The sequence below is a fragment of the Falco cherrug genome, chromosome 2, assembly GCF_023634085.1.
Source record: "Falco cherrug isolate bFalChe1 chromosome 2, bFalChe1.pri, whole genome shotgun sequence".
Lineage (NCBI taxonomy): Eukaryota > Metazoa > Chordata > Aves > Falconiformes > Falconidae > Falco > Falco cherrug.
Genome location: NC_073698.1, coordinates 8,956,848 through 8,984,619, shown reverse-complemented (window position 1 = coordinate 8,984,619; position 27,772 = coordinate 8,956,848).

Sequence of the window (27,772 nt, the reverse complement as noted above, 5' to 3'; positions counted from 1 at the left end):
AGATTTTGTCTCTGCTGCTCCGATTAATTTAAACTTTGCATGTCACAGGGAGGAAAATAGAATACATTTTCATTGACAAGTGAGGCTGGCAACCTATCTCAGCTGGATAAAGCCAGGAACAATGTGCACAGCTCCACTTACCACCTCTTTGCTTCACTGAGTGAACTTCCTGCTCATTTTCTGGGGAACTGTGTTGGAGGAATTATTCTGCCCAGGCTTTTTATTTATAGCCATGACAAAGCCAAAGGTTTTGAGTTTTTGCATCTAATAAAATACGAATCATAATGAGGAACCCAGAACTACAGCACCTTTCAGCAACCATTTGCACAGTCTTTGCCAGTTGTGAGCTGGAAAGAAGAGACAGTTTTCCCATGCCAAGTGAAGGTGATAGAGGCCAGTAGTTTAGCTTGCATCACATATCTTTTCCACAATCTCAAGCCAAACCACTGCTATAGATTTCCCCCCCTCCCACTCACTGGACTTTCTAATGTGAGAAATATCTTCCCATGGAAAGCAGTGGTTACGCAGTCACATGGGATCCTGCCTTACTCATACTGCTGGCTTCTGGCTCTGTTTCATGAAACTGGGCAGAGATGCCAGAGTTGCCCTCAGGCTGGGATCTCTCCTGTAAGGAGCAGCAACAGCAGTCTGGAGGGAGCAGGCAGGCTCCAAATGACCTTCCCAGTCATTGCAGAAAGTGACTTATTTGACTAAAGAGCAGGCAAACACCCCATTGCATGTTATGGCACATGTACTACAAGAAGAGCAGGGGATATAATTCTGAAGACCAAACCACCCATGCTCCCTAAAGACACTGAAATCTTTTTGAAAGACAAAGCTGTTCAGTTCTGAGTCCTAGACAAATCCCAATCTAAGTACAATGTACTTCTCTGCACCGCTTTGACAGCAGCAGTTGGATACGTACCCATCCCTCCCTGACCTTAACAGCCCTACCAGTGCTTTTCAGTAGCTGCTCTGCTGAGCACCAACCTAGATGAGAGTATTTCTGTACTGAGTGTGCTAATCTAATACTTTATCTAATTAGCTAATGCTAATCTCATACTAATACTTAGTATTACATTTATAAAATGCCTTGAGAATGTCACACTATAGATTGCAAGTTTATTGAAAACCATGAGCATATCAACCCAGAACCCGAAGGATGAGGAAGTGGGCTTGGTGAGCCCTGATAGCCCCAGCATCATCAGGCCACGAGCAGCATGCTCCCTGCTCTGGAAAGTGCTAAGAGGGGAAGCACAGCTCTGGGCCCTTTGATTGTACCCCAGTTAATCTCAACAAGGTAGACATTAGGCTCCTGCACTGCATTCCTGTCCCAGAAGGTGATCGGCAGCTTCAGTTACCTACAGCTTAGAGGGCTTGATGTGCTTTACGTGCAGTATCCGAGAGTCTGCCGTGGATGTGAATGGGCAGGTAGGGCATATTGTACAGAGCCAAGTAGAAAGGGCTTGAGAGCTCAGTCAGATGCTAGGAAGGATGGCTTTCTACAAAGGCAGAGCTTTCTGCTGGGGCTGTAGAGGGAGACAGAAAAGAAAGATACCATGAGAGTAATGTATGGAGCTCCTCTCCTCACTCCCGGGCTGCTTTGCCTTTCCCTCACTGAGCACAACAACAGCATTTCCTTCAAAATGTGTCCCAGTAGACACACAGCAGGGGAGTGAATTGAAGCAATGCAAGATGATGGCACACCCATCTGCAGGGACAAAGGCCGGGAACCTAAAACTACCAGGCAGAAGACAGCCATCATCATCAGTTGTCATTTGCCCCAAATGAAGGGCTGTTTGTTGATGGGTGTCCTGGAAATAAAGGTTAATGAATTCTTTCTCTGAAAGCCTTTTCCACAAAGAAATACGGATGGAATGAGTACTGCAGCCATGTGGAGATGCCTTAGCTCCTCTTTCCACTGTCCTGTCATGGCTGTAGAACTGCCTCAGGAGCAGAAGATCAGGAGAAGGCCAAAGCTCATGCAGCTGGGTGACTAAATGTGCATGCTGGAGAGTGTGAGTTCATGTACAGCAAGCATGGTCTGTAAGGTGCTCGCAGACAGCCTCTACAAACGGACTGGAGGGACCGTGCAGAGGTTGTACCACATGGAAAACCAGCAGTCTGGATCTTTCAAAGGTATGGAGGGGGTGGTCACAACTCTGTGAGGGTCCAAGCTCTGCTGCTGTTGAGGCTGGCCACGTTTTTAATCAGTGGCTGTTTTCCAGTAACTGTGACTGTTTCTATTCTCACTGATTACGGGTCCCTTCCAACTTGAGCTATTCTTTGATTCTGGACAGACACCCAGGACCTTGACAAGATGGCTTTTAACTCTACTATATATTAATCTTCTGTAGAGGGTGGTACATGCTAAGGGAGGATATGGGACAAAGCAGCATTAGAAAAGGAAAGTGGTGGTAGGTCCATGCTGTTTGGGGTACTAAGCCTTCAGAAGCCCCACTTTGAGATCCTGAAGGCAACTCAGGGCAGTGGGAATAGCAGTAACTCCATCAGCTGTTCCCTGGAAAATGTGCACAAAGCAGTACCAGCATGGAAAGTTGTTACTTTTCATGGGGATAACTGTCCTGATACACCTAATATCTGGTTTTCTCTTCCATTTCTATTGGTACTGGCATCTAATGCCCAGAGCATAACTGACGAGTTGTAAAGAGGTATATGACAACAGTAAGAGACTTTTTCCTTCCTCATGGAGCCTCTAGATCCACCACCAAGTTCCCAGCCCCAAAACACTGTGGATACTCATGGATATAATGGGAAATAAATAAGTTTCAGGCTTCTGTCCCCCCACCTTGGTCCACTCTGACTCACAGGAGCCCACAGTATTGCCTACAATGCCACAGTGGGGGTGGGGGTGGGGGGAGTGGTTCTTATTTTCCACTGCATTAAAACAGAAGTAATAATGGAGTGTCTTGAGACCAGCACCAAACAGAAGAAATCCTGCCAAGTGAAGCTATACTCATGTACAAGTTGAAAGCAGCAAGGAAAGGAACTGTCCAGAGACTTAAACGTTTCCATGTTACACTCATGATTTAATACTTGTTTAAGTTAAACATTAATATGAGTAAAGCAACTTTCAAAACAGAGCCAGTGCAGAGTTGATCCAAAAGTCAACAGGACAAAGGAATCTGGAGCAAAAATCTGAGCCAAACCACTGAAGCTGATAATGTCTGGCAAGAAAATTCACCTCGGAGAAGAGCTTGAGGACAACAAAACTCTGTTAAAAAACACAAATCAGACCTCACCCTTTGCTGACTGTCTCTCTGCCTTTATTCTGACCAGATGCAAAAGACTCATGGTCTTGGGGGCCTGGGATATCTTTTCTGAGAAGGCTCTGCAGGATAAAGATTGCTTCTGCGCTTGGGGATTCAAATTCCAGACTGAGCTGCAGCTGACCCTGCCAACTAGAGGCACAAGGACAGAAACCTTTAAGTGACTCTGGCCCAAACGGTATTTACTGACAGAGAGCTGGTCTTGAGCTTGCCAGCTATTAATTGTACTTTGACAAATCAGAAAGGCTTTCTGTTATCCATCAGGGTACCCACTTCCCATTATTCTGGGCTAACAGTCTGCAAAATGAAATGGCAAACAGAATTTCATTAAAACAAAGTGAGACACTTTCTCAGCTGGCAGGTTTGGGAGAGTACGACCTGAGCCCCAGGGGCTGCACTTCCAGCTTCATCTCTGACTAGCTATATGGGGGAAAAAAGGGCAAAAAAAGTCCTTTCAGCTCTCTTGTACCTCAGTTTACACATTCATCAAGCAGGGACACTATTATTCAGAGTCCTCTTGGTAACATTATGGAAGAGAATTTATAAAGCATTCTGTGACCCTGGGTGGATGCAAATTACTAGATTCTTATTACAAAAACATCCAGATTCGCTTTCAAAGCACTAAATATTATTATTACAGTGACTGGAGAATCAGGATAGGATTATTAAAAACAATGTCAACCATTTAATTATTTTATCATTCAGCAGAGTACAAGAGAAAATACCTTCCTCCGGTCTAATCCCATACACCTTGGCTACCTTTTCTTGCTCAGATTCCTCTGCCCTGACTGTATACCTGCAGCTGAGGCAGCTGCCTAGGAAGGTAACACCTAAGCCTCCCAGTACACAGACAGACAGACAGCTTTAGGACTGATTCAGATCCTGGATGGGCTGACTCAGACTCTGGAAGTGTCTTTACCTTTCCAGATCTTAGACATGGTCTGTATTAGTAAGTTAAATGTGTCCAAGCTCTAGTCCTGAGGCCAGATGGCACCATGCAGCCACCATCCGGGCGAGTAAATTTTCATGTTTTGCTGATCAAAGTGTCTCTGTAGGGACCACCAGCCTGGTGGGCTCCCAGGTCACGGCCAGGGACTGTTGGAACAGGGCTAGTACTCTCCACTACACCGATGTCAGGGGCCTTTCTGATAGTATAGCAGCAGTCCTGTGCCCTGTAACGTTCCTTGCCTTGTTTAATTTATTAGTGGAGGCATAGCCTTAGATGTATGAGATAAGTGTGTGAAGCTAGCTGAGGTGTACTAGGACAACACGCCTGTGTAAAAGGCAGGGTTAACTCTTTTCATCCTGTAGCCATGTGATGATCCTAGTCATCAGAAAGGAGGGACAGCCCAACATTTCAGTTGGTAAGGCAAGTCTATATAAGCTACATACCTCAGAGGAACTCAAGAGAACTTCATTTTGGTGCTCAGTGCTCTTGGAAAGCAGCTGTTTATTTAAGCTCAGTGATTAAGCCCATGCTGTGCTCACAGTCCTGTACTTGGGACCTTCCAGAGCCAAGCAAGGCTGGCTTCTTCATATTCTCAGCTGTTACCAGTCTCCTGGGTTGGGGTTCCTCATCATGACCTTCTGACAAGTGTTGCCTCTTGCCTAGTTACTGACTGTCGTTTCCACCCTCCTCTTCCCAATCATGATACCTGTAGGTCTGCTCAGTAAAATACTTCTCCCTCATCACCCACATGCCAACATCTTTGCATTTATAGTGCTTCTCACCGAAGCATCTCCCAGCCTCTTCCGCACACAGCTGGAGAGCGCTGTGTATACCAAAGGTAAAACGAATCTGGGTACCTCGGACTTGTCCTTATTCTGACCGTGAGTCAGTGTGATAAACCCAGGAATGCACATTGGGATGTCCAGGTTGCAGCCTGAACCAGGAGACCACCGTGCCTCACCACTATAATCTGAGCTTTTTTGATCCCACTGCTATAACCACCCCCTAAGGAGTGTCAGAGACATTCACCTCTACAAGGAGACAGGGAAATGAGGGAGGATTGCACCCCTAATGCCACAGAGAGAAGAGCAGTTCCTGGAATATTTACCAAGCCACTGAACCAAAACTTTGGTTTTGTATTCTAGCTGACAGTTTTTAAAGTTTTTCAGCTCCTTTTTTTACTCGATAGCTATTTTACCACCCAAATCCTTGAGTCTTTCGCTGGAAACCCACTATGCAAAGGCGACATGGCCCTAGCATCCAAAAAGCAGCTGCTAGTGGCAACAGAATAGAAACAAAGGGAAACCTGTGTATACAGTCCAAAGTGAAGGTATATTTAGCATTGTAAGTGGACTTTTATTTACATATATGAAAATATCTATGATGAACCATACCTAATACAGTTATTGCAGCTTCTAGGGGTTATGTGCTGTCTTCAAGGGCTTGTGGTTACAATTAGTCAGAGCTCAGATAGATCATATGAAGTAAGAGTATGGGAGCACTCGTACATCTGAGGCTACTGTGCTTAATCCTCAGCATTTAAAATAATGCTTTTAACTTGCCTTAAAATGTTAACGAAAGGAACTAAAACTTTATATGCCAATTAAGAAAAACTGTTCTAGATTTGGCTCTTGAAGTGCTTCAATTTCATTTGAATGTAACTATTTGGATCGCGTGGATAGTAAAATCCACATGCCTCAGAGTGGCAGCTTTTATTTCTTTAGAGAAACCAGCACCCCTCAATGCAAAGGATTAAATCAAAACTAAATTAAGAGACCTACTACAGGGAAGGCTGACTGTGTGCTTTTCAACATGGACAAAGCAACTCTTCTCCCCACTGGTAAAAATTCACGCCAGTGCAGAGACCCAGCACAAAGCCTAGACACCACTTGAACATCCTGCTGAGGGGCTTAAGTGTGGGCTAGGCTTTGTGCTAAGCCTCCGTAATGAATTGAGTATCACCCACAAGAAAGAACAGGGACAAACTGCATTTAGATTTTGCCTGGGTCCGATTCTGTATTTCCACAGCCCTTTTTTGGTGGGAATTTGGGGTTGGCATGAGATACAGGATATGCCTTCACATTTCGCTTCAGACCTGAAGCCTGCCTTTGTAATGAAAGGGGCATACAGATTTATTATCCATGATAATATTTCTTCGATGTAAATAGACACTGCACATAAAATATCTGCAGACCGATTACCACTGATCAAAGGTAGTGCCACTTATCTGAAGGAAACAGCATGACATGAGCCATTTTGGCTCAGGGTCTCCCGTAAGGATTATGCAATCCGTGTCTTCATTCCCACAGTAGAAGGCATTGGCGCATGCTGGGGGCCTCCAGGTGGGTTGCTAAAACTGGTTCTTCACTTAGGCATCACTGTATTTTTCCATATAATGGCTACATTTGTGTCCCAGATTCTGGCCTCAGGAAGGAGGCTGCTGATGTCGTTCATGGCTATTCTGAACTTCCCATAATCTGTTGATATTTCCAGCCAAGGCAAACGTGTGTTGGCTGCTATCAGAATCAGTGTCTCTGCTGGCAGGGTCTGCCCATGGTGCCATTTCTACACATTTCTGCTTCAACCTTTCTTCTTCAGCTGCTGCTTCTCATGGACTTTCACAAAAGGAAGCTCAAGTAGAAGTTGTTAAAACTCTCCAACTCATCACACCACAGTCATGTTTGGAACAAGAACCTGAGTTCATCCTGGAGGTAAGAGAAGGGATGCAAGAGGCAAGCTATGCTATGTATGCATGTGAAAGACTCCATGTCTTTATTTAGATCTAAATAAGAAAACATTAGAAAAAGCGTAAGCTTTTGAGTTGAAGAATACAGTTCAAAAATAATGACAGATACAACTTAGCGGTACACTTCCCACAAGTGTATAGCTACCAGGCAGTAAAACTGCCTTGCAAACCATATCCACCTTCGTGTCAATGTACCAGCCCAGGTGTGGAGCAGTACAGCTTCCTTCAGCAGCCCTGTGTCCAGTGCGCCCAGGCCTGCTCATCTGGATGCAGCACTGGGCGAAAGCCGGCTTCCAACTCCAAACATTGCCCTGTTCAGGTCAGGGAGAAAGTCAAGGAAATCAGAGGTCCTGAGGAATTTTCACAATTTTTCTGTACCTTTTACTGGAAATGTACCATGGGATGGCGGTTAGCACCAGGACTGCCATAGCAGAGTGGGCAGAGGGGCCATCGTCTCCAGCATCCTCTTCCCAAAAACCTGCAGCACCAGATGTTGCTGGGGAGGATACCAGAAACCTTCTAAGAAGCATTTCTGGGTAATCTGTTCCCAGAGGAGCTTAATGCTTTATCACTTCCAAAACACCTGATCTGGTTTGGGGGTTTATTTTTGAAATATTTTTCCTGTTCCTCTGGATAGTCTCTTTAGCTGTATAAATGTACTGGCCCTTTCAAGAATCCTGCTAAATTCTTTGTAATAATGGCTGTGTCTAGACCAGTAAATTAAACCGGGCCATGACACTAGCTCTAGCACCAGTGCATGCTTGTCTGTATTGTTTCATGGTCCCTTGATGCGGATTAGCATCAGCTAACAGACAAAACCTGAGCACAGTGTGGAGAACAGCACATTCTTGGGACCATTCCCAACAGGCAGGCTGGGTGTGGCCACCCTGTTTTTAGGGGGAGAAGTGTTTAGTCATGTGGATATGAATCATAACATGCCCTTTGGCTTCATGCCAGGCTACAGTCACTGGTCTGTTGCAGTCAGGAGTACAGCTGTAACCAGTGGGACTTTTTAATAACGAAGCTCCATGGACCAGTTCAGCAAACCGTGAAAAGCATCACTGGGTACCTTTTCATGGAAGTCCATAATATGTAGATAGTGGCCTGATACCCTTTAGGGGAAGAAAACGACATTTCCACAAAGGGCTTGGTGCTGTGTTGAAGTACAGGCTGTGTCGTGAGGTTTTCCTCACACTTCCCAAACTTTATCAGCAACCTAAGATTAAACATGCACAAAGAAGACTTAGCACTGTCCCTCCCAAATACCTTTCTGTGCTTGTGGGCATGTTCAAGGCTTGTTCAAGACATTTTGGCTGGAATCTGATCAGTTATCTTCAAGGTAAACACAAATACCTTCTAACCAGAGGTTCTTTTACATGAGTAACCAGACAGGAGGGTTTGCACTGCCTGGGCCAGCCACCACCCTAACAGGTCTTCAGACCGACACACACAGGTGTTTTCAGAGGCAAAGAATGCGTCTTTGCTCTTGTGTGCAATTTGTGTAGAGAATTTGGATGCTGGTTCTTGCCAGCACCTTTTATTCATAGAGTCATAGGACCATTGAATGGTTTGGGTTGGAAGGGACCTTAAAAGTCATCCAGTCCCACCCCCCTGCCATGGGCAGGGACCTTCCACCAGCCCAGGCTGCTCCCAGCCCCGTCCAGCCTGGCCTTGAGCCCTGCCAGGGATGGGGCACCCACAGCTGCTCTGGGCAGCCTGGGACAGTGCCTCGCCACTCTCATAATAAAGAATTGCTTCCTTATATCTGACCTAAATCTCCCCTCTTTCAGTCTAAAGCCATTCCCCTTGTCCTGTCACTGCCTGCCCTTGTAGAAAGCCCCTCTCCAGTGTCCTTGTCAGCCCCTTTAGGCACTGGCAGCTGCTTTTTTTTTTTTTTTTTTTAAGGTCTCCCCGGAGCCTTCTCTGCTCCAGGCCGACAACCCCAACTCTCTCAGCCTGTCCTCATAGGAAAGGTGCTCCAGCCCTCTGATCATCTTTGTGGCCTCCTCTGCACTCGCTCCAACAGGCCCATGTCCTTCTCCTGTTGGGGGCCCCAGAGCTGGATGCAGCACTGCAGGTGGGGTCTCACCAGAGCAGAGCAGAGGGGCAGAATCCCCTCCCTCGACCTGCCGGCCACGCTGCTGGTGATGCAGCCCAGGATACAGTTGGCTTTCTGGGCTGCAAACACACATTGCCGGGCCATGTTGTGCTTCTCGTCAACCAATGCCACCAAGTCCTTCTCCTCAGGGCTGCTCTCAATCCATTCCCTGCCCAGCCTGTGTCTGTGCTTGGGATTGCCCTGACCCACATGCAGGACCTTGCGCTTGGCCTTGTTGAACTCCATGAGGCTCACTCAGGCCCACCTCTCAAGCCTGTCAAGGTCCCTCTGGATGGCATCCCTTCCCTCCAGCATATTGACCGCATCACACAGCTTGGTGTTGTCAGCAAACTTGCTGAGGGTGCACTCAATGCCACTGTCCATGTCACCAACAAAGATGTTAAACAGGGCCAGTCCCAATACCAACTCCTGAGGAATTCCATTCATTACTGGTCTCCACTTGAACATCGAGCCATTGACTGTAACTCTTTGAATGTGACCATCCATCCAATTCCTTATCCATCGAGCAGTCCATCTGTCAAACCCATGTCTCTCCACTTTAGGGACAAGAATGTCCTACGAGACAGTGTCAGATGCTTTGCACAAGTCCAGGTAGATAATACCACTTGCTCTTCCCTCATCTACCAACGCTGTAACCCCATTGTAGAAGGCCACCAGATTTGTCAGGCATGATTTGCCCTTAGTGAAGCCATGCTGGTTGCCACCAATCACCTCCTTATTTTCCATGTGCCTTGGCAAAGTTTCCAGGAGGATCTGCTCCATGATCTTGCCAGGCACAGAGGTGAGACTGACGAGCCTGTAGTTCACCGGGTCTTCCTCATTTCCCTTTTTTTAAAAATGGGGGTTATGTTTCCCCTTTTCCAGTCAGTGGGAACTTCCCCAGACTGCCACGGCTTCCCAGATATGATGGATAGTGGCTTAGCCGCTTTGTCCGCCAGTTCCCTCAGGATCCACAGGTCCACCTCATTAGTGCCCATGGACCTGTGCACCTTCAGGTTCCTTAGATGGTCTTGAACTTGATCTTCTACAACAGCTGTTTCTTCATCCTCCCAGCCCCTGTCTTTGCCTTCTACAACTTGAGCAACGTGTCTGGAGCACTTGCAAGTGAAGACTGAGGCAAAAATGTTGTCCAGTACCTAAGCTTTCTCCGTACCCCAGGTGACTAAGTATCTCCTCTTTCCTTCTGGAGAAGGCACGTTTTCGCTAGTCTTCCTTTTATCAATGATGAACTTATGGAAGCTTTTCTTGGTGCCCTCAATGTCCCTGGCCAGATTTAATTTTATCAGGCCTTTAGCTTTCCTAACCTGATCCCTGGCTGCCTGGACAACATCTCTGTATCCCTCCCAGGCTACCTCTCCTTGCCTGCACCCTCTGCAGGCTTCCTTTTTGTGTCTGAGCTTGCCCAGGAGCTCCTTGTTCATCCATGCAGCCTCCTGGCCTTTTTGCCTGACCTCCTCTTTGTTGGGACACATCGCTCCTGAGCTTGGAGGAGGTGATCCTTGAACATTAACCAGCTTGTTTGGGCCCCTTGTCCCTCCAGGGCTTTATCCCATGGTCCTCTACCAAGCAGATCCCTGAAGAGACCAAAGTCTGCTCTCCTGAAGTCCAGGGCAGTGAGCTTGCTGTGCGCCCTCCTTGCTGCCCTAAGGATCTTGAACTCTACCATTTCATGGTCACTGCAGCCAAGGCTGCCCTTGAGCTTCACATTCCCCACCAGCCCCTCCTTATTGGTGAGAACAAGATCCAGCATGGCACCTCTCCTCGTTGGCTCCTCTGTCATTTGGAAAAGGAAGGTATCATCAGCACATTCCAGGAACTGGAATTACTTAAGCTCTGCTTGTTGTCCCTCCAACAGATACCAGTGTGGCTGAAGTCCCCCATGAGGACCAGCATTTGTGAACATGAGGCTGCTCCTACCTGTCCATAGATGTTCCCTCCTGCCCATAGATGTTCAGTTGAAGGCCACTGAACCTGGAAATCTGTGGGTACAGACTAGACAGAAGGATACCTAAGGGTCAGTGGATTGATTGGTCAGTCAGTAAAAGGTAAAAAGGCAAACTAGCATCACTATGGTTTGTAAATCAAATATTCAGATAAGAACATGCATGGCTGAGTTTGGTAGAAATGTTGTACTTTATACACAGGAAAAAGTTCACAAATGTCTTAGAGAAAATTCTGAAATATTTCTGTTTTGTTTCAGCACTGTACGTTTGCCATATAAACGTCAGTTCTAGACAAGGGACAAGCAGAAATGATGCACATTGCATTTCAGAAAGGATGGCTATTACCTCCTGCAACGAGCAATTCTGGTAATGCTAAACCATCTGGGGAGGTGAAGACTGGCAGAAAGCTGAGTGAGCCCTCAGCTCCCACTGAACTCCAGCCCATGCGGAGGTCCTGGGTGTCTAGCTACAACTGGATGGAGAGGAAGGGATCCTTGTGGGGACAGATTGGAAAACAGAAAACTTCTCTGTTCAGCTACAGGTACAGGTTAGGAATATAAAAAAAATGGTTTTCTGGAGTGCAGACATTAAAGTTTAGGTTCATAATGGATTTCAACCACCAAAATAATTATTTAGGTACAGAAGTCCAATACCGGAATTCCACAGGCAGCCTTGGATCCGTGTCAGCTGCTGCATAACACTACACAAAAAGTCCTCATTAATGTTTAAGAAGAAATATTTTGGTGTATGAATAAAGCCTCCTAAAGCCTGCCCCCACCTCATCGCTAGGGGTCTTTATTAAAGATGAAGTTCTGGTGGGACCCTCAGAATGGACATTTCTCTCTTCTTCCTAGAGCTCAGAGAGCATCTACTTGCTTGGTCTGGTACAAAAACCAGCCAGGACAGGACATCTGGGAAGTGCCTCCATTTCATACGTGCTGCCCCTTACATGTAGCATCTTAGCATCACTCAGCTGGGGCAGGAGGGAGGCTCCCGTGTAAACTCTTTCTCTGTCTGAACTCATCCCAGTTCCAGGTGAGTGGTGTCCTCACCGGGGACTGCCTTAGCCACTCCAGCCTTCTGTAACTACTCCCACTTTGTACAGCCTGTTATACTCAGAGCTGGCTCAAACAATTCTGCCTGTCCTTAAAAATATTTCTTTATTTAATATAATGTGGGAAGTAAGAGACATGAAGACCAGTTTCATGATAGCAAAGAAGGTGATACTTGAAGCAGTCACCACAGGTAACAGCAGCTGGAGAGCAGGTCGCTGCTGTGAGAAGGCTTTTGAGTAGAGACATTGTGGTGTCAAGGGAGTCCCCGAAGCACGTGGCTGTGGACGTTCCCCATTCAGCATACCACCTTCTTCCTTTTCACAGCCTCAAAATGCCCCCTGTTCAGAAAACAGGCAGTCTAGGTAAGTAAGTGCTGCTAGGAGTATGAAGGGTAGCTCCTTCAGTGCTGAGCCACATCTATACATTACCTTGAATCTAACTTCACTTTTCTCCTATTTCGGGCCCGTGGTGTTCCCCTAGTTTCCCTTCCTTCTCTGTTGCTTCCTTTTACGAAAAGCCAAGGGGTTTCAAGGTACTGCAGCATTGGTGTGCATTTTACTGATAGTCTTTGTGTATTTTGTAATACACAAATTTTTGTAAATTTGTATTTGTAATTTACTTTTAAAATGTGCTTTGATAAGCGAAGGGTGACCTAGGCCCTTCATTCAGTAATTTCTTGATCACTCTGAGTTATATAAATTAATATTGCAGCCTGGTCCTGCAGTCCTGTCTGAATCCAGTCTGAAATGTCTGTATCCTAACCACTCTTGCACGTACTTTTCTAAGAACAGGAGGAAATGATCTACAAGGTCCCTGTTGGCCTTTGTAACACAAATACAAAAATATTTGCAGTCAAGTTAAGTAGTAGAAAATGCCTCCAAAACAGTATTGAGTAACCCTGCTGGAGAGGAGGAGCGTCTATAGAGTCAGTGGGAATTGATATCGATGTCTCAAAGGACTTGGGAATACCAAGGAGAAGGCAAACCAAAAAAGGCATAAGTAAATACTTAACCGAAGACTGCAAGAACTTTCCCTTTTAGGTAAATCCCTCTTCATATATGAGTTCATCCCAAGGTGAAAAGGACAAAAGGCAATTAAGTGGGCATCACCCAAGTAATTCCAGAAGCAAACAGTGTTGCTTGTGGGAAAACCATTAACAAGGAGTGAAAGATAAGCAGTTTGAAAAAGAATTGGGTGACTGATGACACTGTCTTATATAGAGATGAGAAGCGAGTGTTCTGTTAACCACATCTGACTTAAAAGAGCCTGCTCCCTCTGACAGATGCCTCTGGAAGCACTTTCCACAAAGAAGCAGAGATAGGTGTGTTTGGAAGAAAGGGTCCTAAGAGGTGCATCTGAATCCTATCCCTTAGGGAGATGACAGTGAACTTTGCTTCCTGAAATTAGTGCAATTCCAGTTTTTTCTGAAGCACATGAATCTATATCCACCCACATGTGCAATTCTGTGGGGTTCCTCTGTTATATCCGCATCCAAAGTATCTGACAAAGTATCTGGATGCCCCCAGGAGAAGAAATACAAAGCCAGACAGGTAGGTCCATGTTTTGCCACCACTGAAATCAATTGGAAGGTTATTGCTGCCTTTGATAGGAACTGGAGTTCACCTTCTAGAGACCTAGTTCCTTTTAAAGCATTTCAGATGGCAAAAAAAAATTCTTAATTTACTACTGCTGGTTTTAAAGCTTCACAAATGACACTTTTACAAGGACTTATTTCACTATAATGAAAAACTCTTCTCCTTGACTTTAACATTAAGCATTGTGCAAACTCATTCTGGCTGAAAAGACTGGTCTTTTTTTTTTTTTTTTTTTGATAGTTCTTTATGACAAACAACTAAAATATGCATCTGGAGCTCTTGGGCTTATGGGAGTTAAATCATTAAACTATTTTTATGGGAAAAAAATTATGAGTACAAAAAAACCCCTCTACGCTTCTGCTCTGAGGGAAAGTTCATTCAAGTGTACAGTATTCAGGGCATGCAAAACCACTCTTTAAACATATATATGCCTCAGAAGCACTATTTACACATATATTTGCCACACATCTGTGCACATATTTGTGTGTGTAATGTTTACGTGTCTTCTATTGCATTTGGCTGCATTTACTTTTGTATCCAACAGCCCAGTTTGAACTGGGACCCGCTGGCTTTTGAATAGGTAAAGATCAAACTTCTTAAAAGCAGAATACAGAATGACAGTCTTTTTCACACCAGATGATGCTGTGTAAACACAAGGCTCAATTCAGCCATGAGAAGGATTAGTACTGGGCAACTGAGTATCCTGCAGCTTTGGTGCTTCCCTAAATTCAGGGACAATGCAGTAATTATTTTTAGAATTACCTCTGCATCATAACTGAATTAATATGTTAAAAAAAGGCCTAGTGGCACTTAGCTGCTTTCCTGGCTCAGTAGGGTCCCACACACTTTTACTAGTCCCTTACTAACAGAGCAAGTGAGTGATCTCGCCGTACACCAGCAATACTGATGACTGCTTGCTTGGACACACTGGGATGGAAGGTGTCGTGCGGGGTACATGAATGCTAGAAAATTTCTGCTGGAATGGCTTAGCTGAACTCAAATACCTGCCTGGAGCACAAAAAAGGGGAGGTTTCTACACTACTCAGAGCAGAGACCGTAAAGGGAAAGGTTAATAATCCCTAACTCTTCCTCCACTTAAGGGGATTATGATTTATTTACATGGCATGTTTTGTAATACATGAGGGATACTTTGTGATCTGTGCTTGAGTTAAACAAAAGGAGTATAGCTATTGGTATGAAACTCAGTCCTCTCTCTTGCTCCCACGGCAGTTTTCTAATATTCATATTCCTTATTAATACAGGGTCTAAAGAAGGAAAGAAAAATGGCTTTGGGAAGTTGCTCAGTATGTGTTATAAGGAAAGCCCGTGGAACATACAAGGAAATAACTGACTGTAGACTATCAGTGCCAAAACCAAAACAGTGGTGATTTATATGACCTTCTGAATAAAAGCAACATGGTTACTGTGATTTTGTCACCTGTCCCCTAAGATGCACCTCAGCTTTATTTTAAGCCTCTCTGAAGAGCTAATCAACACACATTTGCTGAACCTCCTCTCACAGGGCCTTGGAAAGAATCCACTTTCATGTTAGGGTCAGTTAACACATTTTGTCTTGCAGATATGACAGGTGAAGCCGCTTTACATCGGTGTGCACAGCAGCTCAGCTGATTCATTAAGCTGCAGTAACACCGCCCATTTGTTGCATTCCTGCACTCTCAGTCAGATGCCTGAAATGGCAGCTCCTGTGTTCCCCCCCCCTCCCGAACCCCAAACCTCAAAGCTTCAGTTCTGTTCTATAACATGAAACCACATACTTTGGCCTCTGGGCAAGGATGCCCGTATGACAGAGCCCTGAGTAATACTACAATCTTCATCTCTCCTTCCCTTTCCCTGCTCTTTCCCTAGCATTAGGGCGAAGCTACTTGATATATCTCAGTTGCTGGTCTTTGTGCACTCACTCACATTGGCTCTCTGTATCAGCACTTTCCATGCCCTAATTCTCCTTTAAGTGTTCAATTGAATTCTTCAGGGCAATGTATAGAAACTTACTCTCTGTATCCTTACCTTTCTCTGTATCCTTACCTTTCTCTCCACGCATTTATCCTGCCATCTGTCACCATCCTCTTGTTCTGTACCCTTTCTCAATAGATATCAGAAGCATTTCTCTCAGAAATAGGCTCAGACTCGGTGTGCTCTTTGTTTCTTGATGTATTCAGAGGTTAGAGCCAGGAAACAGTAGGAAGGAGCAAGGCATGGAGAAAAGTGGAGGTGAGGAAAACAATAGTCTGTGCTGCATCAAGCTGCTTGCCTCTGTGTAACTCACATCTTAGAGTTTAAAGCACGCAATGGACTTTGCTTCATATGAGTAAGCGCCATACTCACCCAGGAAACCATCTGTAAAAATGCCATCTCAGTACCTGCTGGTTCCGTTATCCTGAAGTCTCTTAAAGTTCACCTCTTGGAACAGATGTTGCCTTCAAGCTATAGTTACTTGAAATTTCACCACATGAACAGAGCTCTACCCCAGAGAAAGCAGACACTGAACTAAAGGAGAGTTGCTGGTAGCTGTTGGTGTCACGGGACTGTTAATTTGGAGTTTAGGTTCCCCCTGGCAGGAGTTGGTGGCCCGGGCAAATGTGGGTAGTAGTTATACACCAAGAGACTACTTGTAGGACTGTTTTACAGTGAGTTTCAGTGTTTGGAAAGAGTGGAGCAGTCACTATTAAAGGGTTTTTTTCTTCCGTGAGATAAAAAAGATCTTAATTCTTATGTAACACTAGGAAAATCTTTAAGGGAATAAATAAGGAAGTCTGCTTCTGACAAGTTATCTTACCAAGTCAAAACCCAGCCCATTTGTATGTGAATTGAATGTTACTAAACCAGCAATTTCTATAGTATGACGTTTATCTAGAGACAGGAAAGTGATCCAGATAATACGATTTATCAATCTTCTAAGCGTGTTCCTGACGGCTGTACATCAGTGCTTTGTCCACTCCAGCTGAAACTCTGAAAAGGGCTGGAGTTTCCTCTGGTTCCTCTAGGTAACACTTTCTCAGCCTAGTAGTGCTTCTTGCATGAGAGCTGTTTGTTCTGTTTTGTAGTTGTGTGGTTTATTATTATTTATTTTGTATTATTCACCATTAATCTATTCATCCATCCCTATACTATTTTCCAGTAATTCATTATGCAATGTTTACAACATCTGGGATTTGGTATTTGTTCTCCCATCCCTCCCCTGCGGGTAAAGGCGAACACACTGCAGCACACTCCAGAGGGAGCTGGGACAAAGTGTGTTCAGGTTTTGGGGTTAGTTTTATTTTCTTATGAACGTTCATAATGCTGTGGATTTGTATGAGAGATGTTTCTGCTTCTTTTGTTTCATTATGTGAGACAGTATCGGTTGAGTGTTCCTGCCTTTCAGACATCTGTGGCATTCAGGCTTTCTCCAGTTCACGAGAAAAGCATGTCCCCTGCCACCAGCACAGACGGCTGGCTGGGGGTTACGGAGGTGTCGCGGCTCCAAAGACCCATGTGCAAAGCCCAGCTCTGCCACAGCTTCTTACACGGTCGGGGTGAATCCCTGTGTAATGGGAAGGAGCAGCATCCTTCTCCCACACACTCCCTGTCTCGCTTTATACCCCATAAGTTTTCAGAGGTCCTCGCAGCATATTTGTACAGCCCCAGGCTTAAATGCCAGTCTTATCTCAGGTGTTTGAGCTAGGTTATCGTCAAAACAGGACAGCAGCAAGACCTTTTGGTAGCCAAGGCCCACTTTTTCAAGTGACTTGGGGTCCTCCTCCCTTCTCCTGTCAGCAGCCACATCCTTCAGTTACTGCTCCTGATCCACAGCACTTGCAAACCTTCCCAGCTCTCCTCCCCGCTCTGTGTAAAGCTCCATTAAGAGGATGTGGTCCTGCTTTAAGGCATTATTCCCATGAGAATTTTTTGTCAGAGTCTCAAAGAAATCCTCTGGCTCTCCCAGATGACACACACTCATCTAACATACTCAGGAGCAAAGCAAGTTCGGTGCAAGCTGAGCTCACAGATGCAAGGCCAGGTTACCTATATCAACCCCGTGTTTTTATCTCCAGGTAGGCGAGATGAGGACCTGTCCCAGTGATGAAGTAACCCAGAAAAAAGGGTGGAGAGGACAAGACGGTGCATACCTACTTCTCAAACAGCTGCAAACAAAAATGCCTTCTTCCATCTTGGTTGTTTCTCACCATTGGCTTTTTCACATCTATAAAAAGAGGTGTGATCTCTACTGCTGTACCTTTGCCAGGCTTGTAGGCAACACACAGCCACCATCCAGCGTTGTTTTTCTGGATATAGCCTGCCAAAATGGAAAGAATGAGTCAGTGTTGTGCAGAGCAAGAACACCACGATTAACACCTATTTCATGTGTGTTCCTGTCTCCTCATCTCGCAGATGAGGGGCTTGAATTGTTGGGGCTTTCAGCACGCAGGTTCCTAGGTGTCCTATACGCTGTCTTACCTCTGCATTATTACTGATAGGATCCATACATATACATTCAGAGGTGCGGACTTGCCCTTTAGTCTAGTCAGGACAATTCTTCTTTGTTGGCACCTCTTCAAAGGCGGCTTCCCAGCTCCAGCTTTGGAAGACTGCTAAAACTGGTCGTGGGAGAGAGCCCATGGCACCCTCCTGCTGCAGTCACAGGTGTGGTCTCTGAAGCTGACCGTTAGTGTCCTGCCACGTTGGGTACCTGGCACTGGGAATGCTGCCGTGATCGTGCCCAGGGCGATGCTTATGCACTACAAGCGGTTTCCTATAGGTGGAGGAATTCGTTTAATGCTTTGTGGTAGCTCTTCACATTCACAGGTTCATTTGGTAGGTGCAGCATCACTCAGGGCAATCTGACAAACTCATTTCAAAACAAGTTTATGGCATATAATCATAAGAAATAAATTGTCTTCAGCGTTCAGACAGTGGAAGGAAAATTTCCTATTAAAGGAAGTTATGAAGACAGTGGAATTGCTGCAGGATTAATAATGGAGACTTAAAGCAGTATTTCAGCTGTTTCTAATCACTCGTCTCCCTCCAGTATCCCAGGGACTCAGGATGGGCAGACCCTGTGGTCACAGCTTTGTTTGTTATTTAGAGGGGGGAAAAAAAGATCTAGCAGTTCAGGCTTTCTGTACTCCAAGAATCCTCCCTTCTCTTCCTTCAAAGCTTGTCTCCAAATCCACTGGCAAAGCTGTTGCTCCCACCCTCTGTTAACATCCAAAATCTTTTGCATGACAAAAGCGTTCCCTATCTGACACTAAAGAGTCCCTGTTGTGGTGTCTTGCAGCTGTAAACGCCTTGGGCTTAGGCCCATGAGCATGTTGTTGAGGGGTTAGTTGGGATTTGGGTTCACAGAGCATCCCTCACATCCTGGTAAGCGCTGGAGCATTCTCCATGTGAAACCGCAGGGAGCTTGTTCCCCGGTGACTGACGCGGGGCGAAGCATGTAAAGGGTTGTTACCACGAAATAGCTGAAGTGTTGCAAGTTAGGCGCTGGTGAACCTCCCAGTCAGTTGTTGATGTGACCATATCCTGTTATTGTGCTCCCCAGCGCAAATCTCAGATATTCAAGTAGGACTTTATCAAACAAAATTGCCTCGAACAATAGATAAAACAATCCAAAGGCCCCGAATAATAGATAAAACAATCCAAAGGCATTTAATGTTCTGGTATTAGCCTTAAAAAGGAATAGTTCATCATAAACAAGACTGTATTTTGAAACTTAACTTTTGACTCTGATAAGTGACTCCAGTGTCATTGTTCTGGGTGTGGACAAAAAATATCAGATCCAGCTTTGGTCCTTCCAGCTCTTGGAGTGTCCACACAAACACACTTCCCATATAGGGTCTTTTCTGAGGTGTGATCCATGGCAAGCTAAACAAAAGTTCATGGGCAGGTAATGGCTGATATTTATTGGCATGAGGAAAGAGTAGCTGAAAGGACTATTAAACCAATTCATAATAAACTATTCCTGCTGGTCAAGGCTCATTAAGTTTTTCATTAGTCTTGCCTGCAATTTTCTCTATGTAGGTTTTGCAGATGATATTCAAGCTGAGCCAAAATATGTATTGTGAATTATTCTGACCTTGCCCAGAACAACTTTATGTATTTGCATGCATGCCTGTGAAAAACGCCTTCTCATAACCTGTATCTGAACATTGCCAGATGCCTTTGCCACATTGTAAAATACAGAACGTCATTCACCCCTGGGGATTAGAGGCAGCACTATTTAATGACAGGGACCGAATGTGCTGCCCTTGATCACGGTGGGCCATGCCCCAAGCCATCTGTTAAAAGGATTTTATACCAGCAACAATGGCCCTAGATTAACCCAAACAACAACAACAAAAAAAAAAGACAATGAAACATCACAGGCTTCCACACAAACCGAAGTCTAAACCCTGTACGCAGCAGAGTGCTACGTACATCAGTTGAGAGCCACCTCCTGTTACTGTGTGCAGCTTCCCAACTTCTTGTCCAGTGCCACCAGGATTATTTCTATTCATATCTACTGCACTTACAATCAGAAGACCTATGGCACTGGAACAGTTTGACAGAAAAGATGATTACACCCAAGAACCTATTGAAAATCCAAATGGGAAAGATGGCCTTGGCTTTAGTGCACTAAGCTGGACAGATGAAACTCCTCTGTTTTGGCACAGACTTCCCAAGTGATCCTTAAAAAGTCACTCTTTAGTTATGGTGCAGGTCCCCTACCGAAAAACAGGGAACATGAGAGGCTGGAGCAGGAATTACCAGGTAGATGACGGGAAGTGTTTTGCCACAACGGTTAGAGAGGGCTCCTCAGGAGGAATACATAGCTGATGGAAACAGGACCATTTCATGCCTCAGGTTGTTCAGTTCGAAATCCTGGAAAGAGACAGTGTGGAAAAGGGCCAAGTTCAATATATATTCAATATTTCACTGCTCTACTTTTTTGGCAGCCACTTTGGTGATCAATATACTGTAGAGCAGGACTGTCGTTCCCTCTGAAAGTCATTACAGTAATGCACAACTCTGCAATCTTTCCAGCACGTTGTGTGCTGCACAGCTTATTAGCAACCACATATATTCCTTACTCTTGCCTCTCCAGAGTAAAAGCTGAAATACATTTTCTCCTGATAAAGGTCAGGGAACCAGTTTATATGCAAGCTTTGACATCGTGGTCTTTGGGGGATTTGAACAGCATGTAATACGAAGTTCAAATTTATTTCCTTGGAGGAAATCTTACTGAAATACTAATACTTTTTTTGTCTTAGTTATGTCATTAAGTGGAGAGCACTGGTAATTAATCTCTGCATTGGAGATCAGACCATGAAAGGAGCAGATATGCTGGTCCTTGGTTACTGAAATTTGATCAGTTTTTGTAATTGCTGGGAAAAAAAACATGTTCAGAAAGAGAAACAGAGATGAACAGGACTAACTCGGACTCACCACCTCCCTCCGTGCTCCTCTCCACAGTACCACAAACAGCCTACCATGGTCTTCACTCCAGGGCTTTTGTTTCTCAGCTAAGATATTGGATTGTCTTGTTCCAAAACGGGATATTGGTGGCAAACTGAACGTCACAAACCAAGTAGGATAACAGAAGACTGCTGTTCACATTGGCTTAATTTTCTAAATTCTGGGAATCAGGAAATGTTTAGGACCTTAACAGCCCAGCTTCAGTTTCTTCGCTGTGTCTGTTAGCTTTTCCCACACCTGCCACTGATTTTTGTGCCATGCTGTTCCACGATGCTTGCAGGGAAATGCCAATTGCTTGCAGCTGGGCAGATGGTCAGGAGAGGCATCTCATTTCTTTCCCATTGATTTTATGCTTACTTCATATAATTGACTCTTTCGTAATTTCTTGAAATGATTTGATTGTGCATTCTTTAGAGCTGTGTAGTCCTGTGGTTTCCTATAAAACCTCTTTTCTTTCTTCACTTCCTTCTGATTGTTTATTACAACCACCTTCTGCAATCTTCCATAAATCAGGTAGTGAGGTTGGAAAGGGACAAGGATTTTCTGACTTGGTTCTTTATACGTCATCCCCACAATACACAGAGTACCCACAGGCTTAGGCTGGATGTCCCACCACGCAGAGTAGGGTTGGGTAACCTTCCCTACCACGGTGCAAAACATCCTAGCAGCGGTCCTACCTGAGCAAAGTAGGTAAGAACAAAAAATATTGAGACTTTTACACTTACTTCTTTGTGCCCTAAAAATAAGATTTTCACCTGGCTGTATCGTGTTGTGAACTTACACGTTCTCATGGAGAAGGCCAGCTCTGAATACTGCGCAGAGAGATCCCTGAGCAAGCCCTAAATGCTGCACCAAGTGCTGAAATGATGCTGGGGAGGGGGAGGGATGCTTGGACACCGCAATTTTTGCAGAACATCAGAAGGAGGCACACATCCAATCTGTCTAATGGAAGCACCTAGTTGGCTAGAGTAGGTTTGGGGAATTTAGGATGTAAGATAGCTGCCTAAATTACCCGGGCTAATCTCCATCCAGATTCTCAGTAATCATAAAACCGAGGGCCAATTCTGCCCCAGGTAAGTATAATTTACAGTTCCTTCTCCCATCTGCGTTATCTGTTTTAAACTCTGCTGCAGTGCAGATGTGGCATGCTGTTAATATTAGATGCTCAACACCCATAAGATGGGTGCAGATCAGCAGAGGGTGACTCCCACCATTTCATTAATGAGGTCTGTTGTAATAATTCAGGATGGTTCTACACACCAGAAGATCTTTATTATTATCAATTCTTTATTAATATCTCATATCATAAAGCAGAATCTAGCCACACAGAAAAATTTTAGTGCAATAATTGTTTCAAACTTCTTCATGGTATGAAAAATTAAACAAGCCGTCTTTATGTAAGACATGGAAATAGTGATGGGTCCAAATGATTATCCAAATTAAGGAACAGAAATCTGGGTTTCTGATGTTCTGTTGTATCACTAAGCAAAATGTCACCAGTGTGTTTGACCCCAAATGCCTCAGTTTCTCTTTAAAAAAGAGCCTGTATCTCTCGTGATGTTGTGAATCTTAATTGACTAATATTTTCAAAGCACTTTGTGCTGCTCAGATGAAAGACTTTTGTAAATGCGAAGTATTATCACATGTAAAGTTCATGTCTGGAGCAAATTTTTAAAACAAACCATATGAAAAGCAGAATTAAGGGTGGAAATGCTGATTCAGCCATTAATTACTTCACATCAGAGAGTGGGCTGAGGGTCTCCTTTTATGTTGTTTATTTCAAACAAACAACTCTGGGAATCTCCTGTGGAAATGAAATGTAAAAACCAAAGCCCTTTCATGGGTATTTTTGGTTTATCTCCACATGAATCTTAAATTCATCATGTGGAGAGAATGTGGAACACATTTCTCCCCCCACCCCCCTGCCCCGTATCCACTCACTTTCCCACAATGAATAAAATCCATTTTCTTGCACAGATTGTCTGCTTGTTCGCTCAAGGGTAACAAAATAACCCAGAAAGCAGGAACACCCTGTCCCTGAACCCTGTTGACAACTAAATAAATAAATAAAAGGAAAAGAGGGATGACTCGGAGGGTTCCCAGGCAAACCTGCCATATTTAACATCGTGTATATAGTGGCCACCAACGCAGGAGCCCCGGAGCTCCCAATTCCTTAGCTATTGCTCAGCGGTGAGTAACAAACCCTAGCTCAGTGACTCACACGGGCTCCAAAACGCAGCCGAGCGTGTGTCAATAAGCATCCAGGTTTTCGAAAATGTGAGTGGGAAGGGGAGGATGTCTTGTGTCTGCCTGTATTGGTTCCAGAGGTTCCCAGCACCTTCAGTCCTCCAAAGGAATTTTGCTTCTGTATTTTGTCAGCTCTGCCACCCTTCTTCCAGCAGAGACATAGACCTCCCTCTTTTTCAGATTTTATCCTTCACTTACCAAGACTTTGCTGCTAGAGATACAACATCTAACCAGGAGTCAGCCGAAACCCTTCTCTAGCCGCAGGAGCTTCTTAGAACTCCTTAGCTCTCCGCAGTGAACACCGACGTGAACACGCAGCGGAGGAGGTAGCCAGCTTCAGTGAGAGGCAAAGGATCTTTGCTCTAGCTCAGTTGCTAAACCATAGTGAACCAGGCACGCAAACCAGGCTTGTCACAAGTGATCTCGAAGGATTAATCCTAATCAGTTTTGTCTATTTAAATATCAGACAGCGGCTTGAAGATACGCCTCCACGCTTTCAGATGAAAGGAGGCAGGCACTCACCAGTGATTCACGGCCCCTTAAACTCTTAGCTTAGGATGGCAGAAAGTGCCCTCTGGAGACATCTTTCCCTCTTTGCTCAAGATCAGACTCACGATTAGACTGTTCACCTCTCTTAGACTAGCCATCCTGTTTTCTGTGGTTTAGAAACATCTAATGTCTGAGGAGCATGTCATATGGGTTTGGGCTTCAAAAGGTCCTTCCCTCATTTTCTTCTGTTACATGATGTTTTATTGCACCACATTGACAATTTGACACTTGAGCAACTGATGGTTTATCTTGTGATAAAGAGATGTTATCACTTTCCTCTTTTTTGGTCTGGTGGTTCGGTTCGGAGAATTAGTTCCACTAACACTTGCTCACTGTGCTGAACCCTTCTGTATTCTGCTAATCAAGTATCAGAGAGGAGGGTACCGAAGAGTTCTTCATAGCCACGTTGGCATTCACAGCTCCGTTTCAGTGGAATATCCATTTGTCTTGGATTATCCCCAGCCAGCAACTAAGCCCACACAGCCTCTCACTCCCACTCCCACAGGTGGAATGGAGGAGAGAATCAGAAGGGTGACAGTGAGAAAACTCATGGGCTGAGATAAAGACAGTTTAATGGGTGAAGCAAAAGCTGCGCACACAAGCAAAGCAACCCAAGGGATTCACCCAGCGCTTCCCACGGGCAGGCAGGGGCTCAGCCATCCCCAGGGCAGCCGGGCTCCGTCACGCGCAACGGGGACTTGGGAAGACAAACGCCGTCACTCCCCGCGTCCCCCCCTTCCTCCTTCTTCCCCCAGCTCTATACGCTGAGCATGACGCCATATGGTATGGAACATCCCTTGGGTCAGGGGGGTCAGCTGTGCCGGCCGTGTCCCCTCCCCGCTCCTTGTGCCCCCCCAGCCCCCTCGCTGGTGGGGTGGGGTGAGGGGCAGCAAAGCCCTTGGCTCGGTGTCAGCGCTGCTCGGCCACAGCTACAACAGCCCTGCGTTATCAGCAACACTTCCCAGCACAAATCCAAAACATGGTCCCATAGCAGCTACCGTGAAGAAAAAACCCAGCCAAACCCAGCACACCACTGCCACATAATATGAGCAAATTCTCCACCCACATACTACTGCTAGATGCATGATTTATCCTGTGAAAATGTTTTGATCTTAGCAGGTCTTCAGATTTTAGAGATGATCTACAATTTGTGCATGCACTTTGAACGTGGCATGTCTCTACCTTTCTCTCCCCCGATTCCTCCTATTGCTGGCCGTAGTGATGTTGGGGTGCAGACAAATAGTTTTACATTGATTTTGATATGAGTTTCGGACATGAAGTTCTTTTGATGTCAAGTTGCTTTTTATGATTCTAAGGGAGTGTGTCCTCATTTAAGAATGGCTCACAGCAATCTTTGCTGCTTGCAGATTTCTCTGTATCGGTGATGAATTGCCTCCGCTCATCCCTGGAGAATGAGCTTATTCATCAGCATTGTACATGCCGATAGGTGTCAGTGGAGTTAGTCTGAGCTCCCTAGGGGTGGACCCTTGGCTTGCTGTATCCTTCCCTCCAGTTCTAGAAGTGACACAAATTAGTTCATTGTTTAAGATTCATTATGGCAGAAATTAGCCATTTTGCACAGTTCCCCATGACAATGATCTATGCTTTCCTAACGTAGTAGATGGCAATTCACAAAGCATTAATTTTCACATGCGGCATTTTCCATGGGTTAAAAAGGCTTTTGGAAGCCTCTTTGACTTCTGCATGGATCCAAGAGCTGTAAGGATGCGCTAGCAGCGTTTGCACATTCCAGCTACAAGTAGAGACTGTTCTTATTTTTGCCTGCTAATTCATTCATCCCTTTTGCAATGTCAAAATTCCCCACTGTGACCTAAAGAATGTCTATTTGCAAAAAAATGCCAACCCAAACTCATTTTTGCCTGGTTCAGTGTTACGATTGCTGTTTTCTCTCTTTCCTTTAAAAGAATCTCTCTCTGACACATCGGTGCTGCAGAAGTTTACATCGGCAGAGCCAGCTGTCTGCCCCCTTTGGCACAAGTTAATTTCTCAGAGCAGGGTCAGCAGAAGCAAAGATCCACCCAGTCCCCAGCAGCTCCACTGCAAAGTCGATAGCTTCAGCTGGAGCTTGGCAGGCCACACTTCTTAATGATGGGTAGCAGCTCTGATTAGAAAATGAACATATTGATTAAAATTCCTTTCTATGGTTGACTCATGCAGGCAGGCTCCATGACATAAGAGTATCAGAGAGATTTCTCAGTAAACTCTCTAGATGAATCGACTTTTAGCAGTGCAAGCTTTCCCGTACTTCTATTAAATGGCCTTTTAAAGCATTAATTTCCTATTTTCTGGTTTTCTTGTCTCTGTAACAAATATGTCTTTATAACTACAAGCACTCAGGGAAAATGCTGTGTTCGGAATGAAGTGATCAAGTCAGCGATACAAGCCTGCTAAACTTCTGCTAGTGTGAAGAAGAGGAATACTGATGTCAAAAAAAAAAAAAAGATTTACATCAGTCAAAAATATAGGCCCATTGACTTCAAAAATGTTTGTCCTGATTTATTTTAAGAGGCATAAGAGACGCAAAGTCTCCCAAAATCAGACCCAAAGGCATTTTGGAAGTTTGTCTTGGAGGTTATAGAACTGACTGAAGACTTGACAAACAGATAAAATTATTGCAAACCTTTGTATTGCCAACAAAAAAAAAAAAAAAGCACTTAATGACAAAACCAGCAAACATTTCTGTGTTACTTATGTAAACAGCATGCTTTTATGCCACACAATTTACGAAGCCTGTCACTTTATTTTTTCTCTTGTCATTTCTTAGGACTCTGCAAAGCATTTAGGCTGGCTTTACGCACAGGATTTTTAAATGGCAGCGAGAGCGAGAGCTCCGTGCCAGGTACGAGACGCATGCCAGCAGCCGAGTACATCTGTACCTATTCAGCGGCACAGCTGACCTCTCCAACTACTTCTCACTTTCGGCTGTTTGCTTTCCTTATCGGTCTTGTGTCTCATCAATATGTCTCTGAAGAGCTCTGCCATGTGTTAACTGGATGCAAGGCAAAGTTCAGCAGCAGTCTACTGCCCTCTGTAAACTGGTGATCACTCACAACTTTGTGCCCGTGTTTTCTCTTTGCCACAGAGTTTTAAAAAAGCGTGCTTTCGGGTACAGCACTAACAAGGTGATTTTACTCAGAGGCCATCGTTGCAATTTTACTTGATAGTTACTGATTGTTAATTGCAGAGCTAATACAATTATACAGAGGCCAGCTGACATAAAGAGGATTTCTAAAAGGGGTTTGGACCATACTGGCACCAGTTTCTCTACGAGCCTGAGAAATCTCCAACAGATGAATCCTTCCAGTCCTTACTCTTACTACGGTTCATATTGGAGACTTGCGCACTGAGGAAGATACCCTTTGGGATAGGGGTGAGGATAAAGGGTAATAGATAAATATAGCACTTGGAAAATGCTCTGTTTAACATTAAAAAAAAGCTTGTCTTCTAGGAATGAGATTCAAAAAATGAAGGAATGACAACTGCCTGGTTGTAGAGAAAAGGGTGAAGAAACACTTTGCATGCAGGCATGCAGGTTTCTTCATGATATTTTGTCTTTTATGATATCCAGATTTACTTGGATCTGCAGGCATTTTCATAATGTTGATTTGTGTACAACCTGGTATTATTTTCTCATTTTTCAATATTAAAAAATATCTATTTTTAAACCTCACCTTTTCACACATATAAGTAAAAGGTTTTAAAATCACATCGGCAAAGAAGTCAATGAATACAATGTTTATGAAGTATAAACTATCATTTCTCATTAAAAGCTTCTCACAGATTTGTCCTTTCACTGTATAAACTTG